Raw genomic sequence first — 10,689 nt, 5'->3', positions numbered from 1 at the left:
CATTCTCAATAAAGACCCCATGTAGAGGAGCAGCGGGTCCAGCGAACCCGGCAAGCGGCTGTTCTGGCGGATGAATTTGCTTTAATTTATAAGTTGGTTTCCCAGGAGAGAACCTTTCCTAATCACCCCCACAAATCCGAAAAGGACAAAGGGTGGGAAGGTGATACAAGCCCAAGCAGTCTGGGAGAGAAAGGAAAGCAGGAGACATAGGGGGCCCTCCTCTAGCCAAAAAGGAAGGTGCTGTGAGCAGAAGTGAGACCTGGAGACCTGTGTGCTTCCATTCTAATAAAGCAGGGCATTTAAAAGCTGACTGCTGGAAACTGAAGGGGAAACTGGTAGGGTTAATCAGGGCACACCCTCTCAGTGAAGACGGGAACCTGATGGAAAGCACAGCAGAACAAGCTGTGGCTTTAACTGCAGTAAGAGTGAGACCCAGGAAGCTTACGGCTGCAAGTGCAGGAAAATTTAATAGGATTCCTGAAGGCTATCAGGGTTTTGCATCCGAAGGGAAAGTAACCCCATACCCCTCGAGTGGGGCCAGCAAGCCCATAGTAATTCTCAGGGACACAGAGGCCTCTAGATCCCTTTTACTGGGAAAAGGCCTGACCTTTCCCCCAGAGAGTGCAGTAAACACCAGAATGGTGGTGAATGGTATTGGAGGGCAGTGTATGCCTGTACCTTTACACCGGGTGCACCTGGAGTGCGGCCTAATTTCTGTATTGGTGACCGTAGGGATTGTCCCCAGTTTGCTTGTGGACGGCATTGACCTGCTCCTAGGTATGATCTGGCAGAGATGAAGGTGGTAGCCCCCCCAGTAGTGAAAGAAAGACCGCAGGAGGTCAGACAGACAGGGCTGTGGCGGGAGACGGAACCCTGCAGTTACCCTGAATGTGTAGTCGATCAGACCATGATCAAACCAGCTCCCTCAGAGGAGACTGAATTAGCACTGCAGGCAGATGACCATGAGGTCTGCCTGTCCGAGTCTGTCTTTGGAAAATTAGGAGACCCAGGGAATGAATTGAATGGATTTTCCCTAGCTGAGGCTCAGCAAGCCGACCCAGTATTGCAAGAGTTAGCACAGGCTGCCCAGTCTGAAAGTAAAGCAGAAGGAGTCCCTGATTGCTACAATTTAAACAATGAGGTACTGATGAGGAAATGAAGTTCTCCTTATTGACCTGAGAGCAAGGAGTGGACAGTAGTTCACCAGTTAGTGGTGCCACAGAGATACCGGACAGAAATATTAAGAAGGACCCCCGAGACGACAATGGCTGTACATACTGGTAGAAGAAAGACCAAAGCCCGCATAAGACAACAGTTTGACTGGCCAAAACTCCACAAAGATGTGGTGGAGTACTGCAGGAGTTGTCACATGTGCCAGGTTGAGGGGAAACCCCAACCTACAGTGAAACCTGCACCCCTAAGTCCTGTTAGGAGGTCCCTCCAGCAGAGGGCTGGTGACCTGTAAGGAAACCCTGCTGAGAACAAAAGGGGACAGGTAGGCACAGGGAAGGGGAAAAGTGACCAAGAGGGCAGGTTAAAGGAAGTCTGGGATAACTCCGGATGAAAACCCCTACTGTCCGGTCAGCTAACCCCGAAAAATGTGAAAAGTTAGACTCCACATCCTCCTATGTAAATGCAAACACTCGAAGCACCCCACTAGAGTTGCTAACAGCATTTACAGGAACGTGCAGAGACAAAGAAAGACCTCTAGGGGGCAGAGAAACCAGGAGGGTGATGTCTCACCTCGTCAAAGTGCCACAGGGGAGTGCGGTAGTGTCTGCACAAATACCTGCAGGCAGGAGTGTCCTCTGGGACAAAGGGGAGATTAGCAAAGAATCCTCCTCCACAGTGAGAACCAAAGAGAAACCACCCATCTCCCTTTTCAGACCTCAACTGGAACAAAGACCCTAGGCAGCCAAGGAATTGGGCAAATGGATGGGAAACCTCCCCATAAAAAAACACGTTTATTGGGATGCCAAAAAGGGGGCAATTAAAGCAGCACTGGCACCAAGAGAAGACAGGCTGTAATAAGTTTTTGGATTTATGAATGAATGGGAACAAATGAGAGAAATGCATGTTTTTTCTGTATCTTACATTTCTCTCTCGACCCTTTTAATGAAATGCAATTTTCTTAAATTGTATTTAATTCCGCTGGGTGTGGAGGTGTCTTGTAGGCCCCCACCTGCCAAGCATGAGGCATATTAATTTCGCCATATGGACATTAAATTTCAAACTGTTGTTGAAGTGAAGAAAGGACTTGCTTTAAAAGGCTGACAGATCTTGGCTGGAAAGACATTTGCATATTAACAGACAGTGTTTAGAAGGACAAAGCAGCCATTCCTTGACACATTCAACCCACAGTGGACTTTTGATCACCAGACGTTGAAGGTGGGGGCGCTTGCATTTCAGGTTGACTGCTAAGATGGCCAAATACACCAACGGACATGATCAGACCAGCTAGTCACTTGACTAACCTGCTGGGCAACCTGAGTTTTTTGAATTTGGGGAGGTGGTCTTTAATTCTATATTTCTATTTTTGGGTCTAAAGGGATCAAAGGGTATGGGGCGACAGTGGGAACAGGCTACTGAGTTGGATGATCAGCCATGATCATAATGAATGGCGGAGCAGTCTCGAAGAGCCGAATGGCCGACTCCTGCTCCTATTTTCTATGTTTCTATGTCTGTTTGCTCCTGGACTGAGAAGATCTCTCCTGTCTGCCTGCTCCCATCTCTTTCTCACAAGCCTCTAAATCCATGGAAGACACATGAACCCCAAGAGAGAAGTCTCCCACAACGAACAAGATTTAAGAAGAATACTGGCCCCCAACGAAAAGCAAGATCTACCTACAATCAAGGACTCTACAATGAGCTCAAAGAACCGTAACAAAAACTCCTCAGATATTGCCTCAAACCTTTCTACTTTATTTTTCTTCTGCCTTTTTCTGTCTCTATTTGCATGTGTGTACTGTGTATGCATGCTAGCGTGGGCGTGTCGTGTATCTGTAGGTGTTAACCAAATTAGAGATTAAGTTAAATAAATTTCAACTTTTCTTCTTTAAACATAGGAAAGCCTGTTTGCGCTGGTTTCTTTGCCTTATAATTGGAAAGCGGTGAACAAGGATTCACCAAGGGGAGCTAAAAACAGTGTGTTTAAAATTAAACCCTGCTATGGTAAGACCAGGTGAAGGCTGAGAGGGACCCCTAGATGCTTTTCTCACCTGATCGTAACACCATCCCTAGAACAAATCAAAATCCATCCCTAGGACAAATCCAAATCCATCCCTCGGAAAAATCCAATCGTGACAATTATCATCCCATCAGTGTACTCACAATCATCAGCAAAATTATGGAATATCGTGTTGACAGTGCTATTAAGTGGCCTCTACTCATCAATAACCTACTCACTGATGCCCAGGTTGGGTTCCGACAGGATTCATTATAGCCTTGGTCCAAACATGGGCAAAATAACTGAATTCCAGAGGTGAGGTGAGATCATTAACACCCTATCTGTACTAATGCTTTGTCTTTCAGTACACCATTAACATATTGTTTGCCTTTGCTCCATGACCTTCTGGTCAGTTATTCTCTGTGGCCTTGTCCTATCAACACCTTCTCTTTTGCTATCTCTTGCCCCACCCCCGCTTTACTTGCTTAAAATCTTTTACATTTCTTATATCTGCCAGTTCCGAAGAAGGGTCACTGACCTGAAATGTTAACTCTGCTTCTCTCTCCATAGATGCTGCCAGACCTGCTGAGTATTACCAGCGTTTCTTATTTTTATTTCAGATTTCCAGCATCTGCAGTATTTTGCTTTTATTGAGGTGAGAGTCACTGCCCTCAACATCAAGACAGCATTTGACCAAGTGTGGCATCAAGGAGCCTTAACAAAATTGAAGTCAATGAGAATAAGGGGGAAAACTCTACGCTGGATGGAGTCATACCTATCAAAAAGGAAGATGGTCTGGTTGTTGGAGGCCAATAATCTTAGCCTCAGGACATTGCTGCTGGAAGTCGGCAGGGCAGTGTCCTAGTCTCAACCATCTTCAACTGCTGCATCAATGACCTTCCATCCATCCTAAGGTCAGAAGTGGAGATGCTAGCTGATGATTGCACAGTGTTCAGTTCCATTTGCAACTCCTCAGCTAATGAAGCAGCAAGACCTGGACAATATTCAGGCTTGGGCTGATAAGTGGCAAGTAGCATTCATGCCAAACAATTGCCACAATGACCAACTGAGAGACAGTATAACCACCTCCCCTTGACTTTCAATGGGATTACCATCATTGAATCCCCCATCATCTACATCCTGGAGGCCACCATTGACAGAAACTTAACTGGATGAACCACATATTTACTATGGTTACGAGAGCAGGTCAGAGGCTGGGAATCTGCAGCAAGTAACTCACTTCCTGACTACCCAAAGCCTTTCCACCACTGACAAGTGTTACGGTCAAGTGAGAAGGGGTTGAAGGGCTTCCCTCTTTTCCCTCTCCTTGTTTGACTACAACAGGTTTAATTATTTCTTAAAGTGGATGTACTGGCCAATTCAGTAGGTGTTTGATTACTTACTTGTTATGATCATAACGAGAACCAATTGGACAGGCTTTCTTGAGTTAACAAAGAAAGAGGTTAACTTTATTGTACCTAAACTGAACTAATAAAATAATAAACAATGCACCAATTTTTACACTCACACACACACACAAGAGGTTTACACACACACAAATAGGTTACAGGGTGGGAAAATGTAGATTAGTCGAGTTACAGTCCATAACAAAAAGGTATACAGTCTGTGGAGATTCGGCTGACTTCTAGCTGAATTCAGTAGTACTGATGCTTTTATTTTGAAGAGGTAGGTGACTGGTTTGGTGAGTGTCTTGGAGATAGCGATGCAGATTATTTCCTCCAATGGGGTTTTGGATTATAGCTGGAGTATGCAAAGGTGGTCAGTCAACAAGCAGGATTTGAAAACTTTCAAGCTGGAATGGAGAGAGAGAGAGAGAGAGAGTTTCTGTCAATGGTGGCCTCCAGGATGTAGATGATGGGGGATTCAATGATGGTAATCCCATTGAAAGTCAAGGGGAGGTGGTTATACTGTCTCTCAGTTGGTCATTGTTGCAATTGTTTGGCATGAATGCTACTTGCCACTTATCAGCCCAAGCCTGAATATTGTCCAGGTCTTGCTGCTTCATTAGCTGAGGAGTTGCAAATGGAACTGAACACTCTGACCTTAGGATGGATGGAAGGTCATTGATGCAGCATGTCAGAGTCCAGTTGAGATAAGTTGATTGAGTTGGCAAAAATCTGGCAAATGGAGTATAATGTGGGAAAATATGAAGTTGTTCACTTTGGCAGGAAGAATAAAAAAGCAGAGTATTACTTAAACGGAGAACGACTGTAGAATTCCAAAGTGCAGAGGGATCTTGGTGCTCTTGTGTATGAGTCACAAAAAGTTAGTATGCAGGTACAGCAAGTCATAAAGAAGGCTAATGGAATGCAATCCTTTATTATGAGAGGAATTAAAAATAAAAGTAAAGATGTTATGCTTCAGTTATACAGGGCATTGGTGAGACCACACCTCAAATACTGTGTTCAATTTTGGTCTCCTTATTTAAGGAAGAATGTAAATATGGTGGAGGTGGTTCAGAGGAGGTTTACAAGATTGATACCTAGAATGAGCGGGTTGTCTTATGAGGAAAGGTTGGACAGACTGGGCTTATTTTCACTGGAGTTTTGAAGAGTGAGGGGAGACTTGATTGAAGTATATAAGATCCTGAACGGTCTTGACAAGGTGGATGTGGAAAGGATGTTTCCTCTTGTGGGTGAGTCCAGAACTAGGGGGCACTGTTTTAAATATTGGGGTTACCCTTTTAGAACAGTAATGAGGAGAATTTTTTTCTCTGAGGGTTGTGCGACTTTGGCGCTCTCTGCCTCAGAAGGTGGTGGAGGCGTGGTCATTGAATATTTTTAAGGCAGAGGTTGATAGATTCTTGTTAGGCAATGGAATCAAACATTATCGGGGGTAGTTGGGAGTGTGGAATTCAAGACACAAACAGATCAGCCATGATCTTATTGAATGGCAGAGCAGGCCTTTTTCTGCTCCTAATTCATATGTTCATATGTCAGTAGTTGCTTCTCCTCTGCTGCAGAAAAAAACACCAGCTTAAAACCACAGATGGGGAGGGGCTCGTCACAGGACAGTCACTCAGTCATTCAAACATAGCAGTTAGCAGTATTTCTCTGCTTGCTGAGAGAACAGGTCGTTCCTTTAAACTTCCTGGGTCTTGGTTCTTGCTGGGGACTGAGCAGACATTTTGTCTCTGTCCTCACAAGCATTGCAGTGTAGGATACAGTGTTGCAAATTAGTTGATCATCGCAAGCTAAAAGGATGACTTTGCTGGCAGCTTGTCTTTTTAAAAATGTCTTAAAAAGTTATCATTCAACAAAACATATTGACATAATACAAATACTCTCCACTTGACTGGATGAGTGTAACTCCAACAATACTTAAGTAGATCGACACCATCCAGGACAAAGCAGATGTTTGATTGGCCAGCCGCCACCTCAAGCATTCACTGCCTCCACCACCAACTCATCATTGCTACAGTGTGTACCATTTACAAGATACCATGCTTCTTTGACCGCACCTCCCAATTCCGCGACTTTTACCATGTAGAAGGACAATAGCAGCAGGTGCATGGGAACCCACCACCTCCAAGTTCCCCTCTAAGTCATGCACCATCCTGACTTGGAAGTATATTGCTGATCCTTTATTGTCGCTGAGTCTAAATCCTGGAACTCCCTACCGAACAGCACTGCGGGTGTACCTACACCATATGGACTGCGGCGGTTCAAGAAGGTAGCTCGCCACTTCCTTCTCAAGGGCAATTAGAGATGGGCAACAAATGCTGGCCTTGCCAGTGCCACCCAGATCCCATGTAATAATTTTTTTTTAAAAAGCTGCCCTTGTGAGGTTGGTGGTGGCCAGTGACATCCAGTATATTGAAATTGAAATGATGTGCCAGAGTGAGTTACATTGAGTTTGCAAATGTCACATAGCTACCTAATTAAAGAAGAAATCTGAAGGTATTTCCTTCAGTAAATGTGACAGTTTATTTGCAAGCATGAATATCTTATTGTACATCTAGGTGTTGTCATCTGACATTTCTTTTTCCATTAACCAGAACAACATTTTTGAGAGCACATTGAATTCCCTATTCTTTATTTTGTTGATGGAATTTTTTTGACTGATATTGCATTAAAATGTCTGAAGTGACATTGGCAACTCCAGAGTAGAAACCATTACCTCTGAATGCCAAAATATTTCACATAAAATTAGCTCATCTCCTTGGTAAGCCCTTTTATCCATCCATCTATTTTGGGGAGATGCACCCGATGCATTATTTAAAGTTTCATGAGAATTACAGTGGGGGAGGACTGGAAACTAAAGGATTACCATGATGCTGCATATTCAACGAAAACACAAACTCCTCACTTACCAAGTGAAATATGCAGTACTTTGCCATTACAACGAAACAGATTGAAACAATAAAGCCTAAATATAATGTTGTATGACTGAAGCAAACAGTTTGGATTAAAAAAACCTTAAATTAACAAGATTCACATAAAATTTCACAAATCATCATCAAATCTCAGTTTTGGTGCTAGTTTTCTTTATAGCCATTAAGGAACATTGGATCATTCGAACATGAGTAGGCCATTCAGCCTCTTAATCACAGAACCATAGAATGATACAGCATAGGAGAACGCCATTCGGCCCTTCATGTCTGCTCTGTGAAAGAGCTATCCAATTAATCACATGACCCTGTTCTCTCCACATAACCTTGTAATATTTTCCTCTTCAAATATGTATCTAATTCCTTTTTGGAAGTTTCTATTGAATCTACTTCCATTACCCTCCAGGCAGTGCAATCCAGATCATAACAACTTGCCATGTAATGTTTTTCCCTTCCTTCGCCTGTTTATTTTTGTCAATTGACTTAAATCTATGTCCACTGGTTACCCACTCTTCTGTCACTGGTAACAGTTTCTCCTCATTACCTTTGCTTCCTGACATCACCCCTACTCCAATTTTAATGTTATGTCCTCTTGTTTTGGATTCCCTACCAGATGAAATAGTTTCTCTCTATCTACCTTAGCAAAGCCTGTAATAATTCCAAACACCTCAGTTAGATCAGCCCTTAATCTTCAATACTCAAGGAAATACAAACCTAGCTTATACAACCTGACCTTCATTCAGTTGTGGCTCAATTGGTTGTATTCTCACCTGAGTCAGAAGATTCTGGGTTCAAGCCAGGATTTGAGTACAATAATCAAGGCTAACACTCCAGTGCAGTACTGCAGGATTAGTGCAATGCCTGCAGGTGTGCCTTTCAGATAAGATGTTAAACAGGCCCTGACTGCTCTCATTGGTGTGCATAAAAGATCCCGTGTGCTATTTTGAAGATGAGCAGAGGAGTTATCCATGGCAACCTGGCCAATATTTATCTCTCAATCAACATCACAAAAACAGATTATTTGGTAATTATTGCACTGCTGTTTGTGGGAGCTAATTGGCTGTTGTGTTTCCTAAATTACAACAGTGACTATACTTCAAAAGTACTTCATTGGCTGTAAAGCACTTTGAGATGTTTTGTGCATCCTGATTTTAATTGCTGCACCATTGATGGCTGCACTTCAGTTGTCTAGGCCCCAAACTCTGGGATACCCTCCCTACACCTCTCCGCCTCACCACTTCACTTTCCTCCTTGAAGAAACACCTTAAAACCTACCTCTTTGACCAAGCGTTTGGTCATCTGACCAAATATCTCCTTTTGTGACTCAGTGTCATACTTTGTTAAATAATGCTCCTGTAAAGTGCCTTGGGATGTTTTATTATGTTAAAGGTGCTACATAAATATAAGTTGTTGTTATGGTTGTGAAAGGTGCTACATAAATGGAAATCTTTCTTTTCTTTTCATAGTTAATATGCTTATAAGTACATTGATGCCTGACCAATAGATAAAGAGATACAGATATAACTTGTAAATGAGAAAAATTGTGAGATAAAACAGAAAATTCAGCAGCTGAATGAAAATAACTTACAGGTGCATGTTTCTAAGACCCTGCATCAGAACTGAGAAGCAACATGAGTCCCTTTATAGGACTGACCAAAACAACGATGTAAGGGAATATCAGATGATGATCAAATGTTCTAAAAACTGCAACTTATAGTTATCAATACATAAAATAAAAGAAAGGACATGCATTTATACAGTGTCTTTCATGACCTCAGCATGCCCCAAACTACATCACAGCCACTGAAGTTCTCTTGAAGTGTAGTCGTTGTTGTAACATAGGGAAACACAGTAGACAAACTGCACACAGCAAGGTTCCACAAACAGCAATGGGATGAATTACCAGATAATCTGTTTTAGTGATGTTGGGTGAGAGATCAATATTGGTTATGACACTGGAGGAACTCTCCTGCTTTTCTTCAAATTGTGCCATGGGATCTTTTATATCCAACTGACAGGACAAATGTCTCATCTGACAAGGTGTGTTTTACCTTGAAGAGGAAAACTGATGGAGAGAAGATAAAGGAGATCGAAAAGAAAGGTTGTAGAGAAATGGAGTCTTAAGGACATTTGTGAAAGCAGGGAGACAGATGACAAGGCAGCAGGATCTATTGAGATGAGGCAGTGGAATGGAATAACCGTTCAAAGAGCAGTGTTCATAATAGTGCAGCAGAGCGAATAGTGAACAATGAGTAACCCAGTGTTAGTGCAGCAGAGGGTGCATGTGGGGATGTAGGTCTGCAGAAATTGCTAAGGTCATGTAGGGTGAGACTGTGGAGGAGTTTGGAAGTAGAACACGTATCTTAAACTTGATTTGTTGGGTGGGGACAGGAACCAATGAAGTTTGGAAACCACCAAGGTGATGGGAGTGCAGGACCAGTAGAAAGAGGAGCTGTGAATGGGTTTGATAACCTTGAAAAGGATTTTTTAAAATTGGAATGAACTGAAAAGTAGTCAACAATACACAAATGTCATCTCATTCAAGCTGTGAAAAGGTTTATAAATGACTGAAACAGTTCCAAATGGAAGGAATAAAAGTGGGATATTTGGGGCAAAACTAGTTGGAAGAGAGCTACCGTCTGAAGCTTCTAGTGTCATTGTTCAGAACAAAAGCATGTGGATCAACATGTGCAGGTGTTGACAAACTTGCTTTGTATTTCCAACATTTCCTCTTTTAAAACAAGTGCCTTGTGATTTCCTCACAGCAATCACATGAGATCAGCTTGTATCTTTCCCTCACTGATGCCAAAACAAAAAGACATGGAGTACTTAACATGAGTGCCCAAAGCAATAGGAATTAATGTTGAACAACTGAATTGTTTCTGAGGTTGAAGTCTGCTTCGTCTTCATTGACTACATTATATTTGGTGTTACTGTGGCACTCCCTATGATATAGTTCAGTTAGCCTTTTAGAAAGCTTTTTGGCAAGGTTCCACATGAAAGATTTCTGATTAAACTAAAAGTCAGGAATCGGGAATAGTGTACGGCACTAAGGAAGAACCTGAAGAAAAAATGGGAAGCATTTCCTCCCAATGACTCAGTGAATTGATCGACTGAGCAATCAGCCATGAAGTCTGGGAAGGTCCCAGATTTGATCCCTTATTTCTGCTGA

This window comes from Heterodontus francisci, chromosome 7 (genome assembly GCF_036365525.1).
Source record: "Heterodontus francisci isolate sHetFra1 chromosome 7, sHetFra1.hap1, whole genome shotgun sequence".
Taxonomy (NCBI): domain Eukaryota; kingdom Metazoa; phylum Chordata; class Chondrichthyes; order Heterodontiformes; family Heterodontidae; genus Heterodontus; species Heterodontus francisci.
This window is presented reverse-complemented; position numbering follows the sequence as displayed.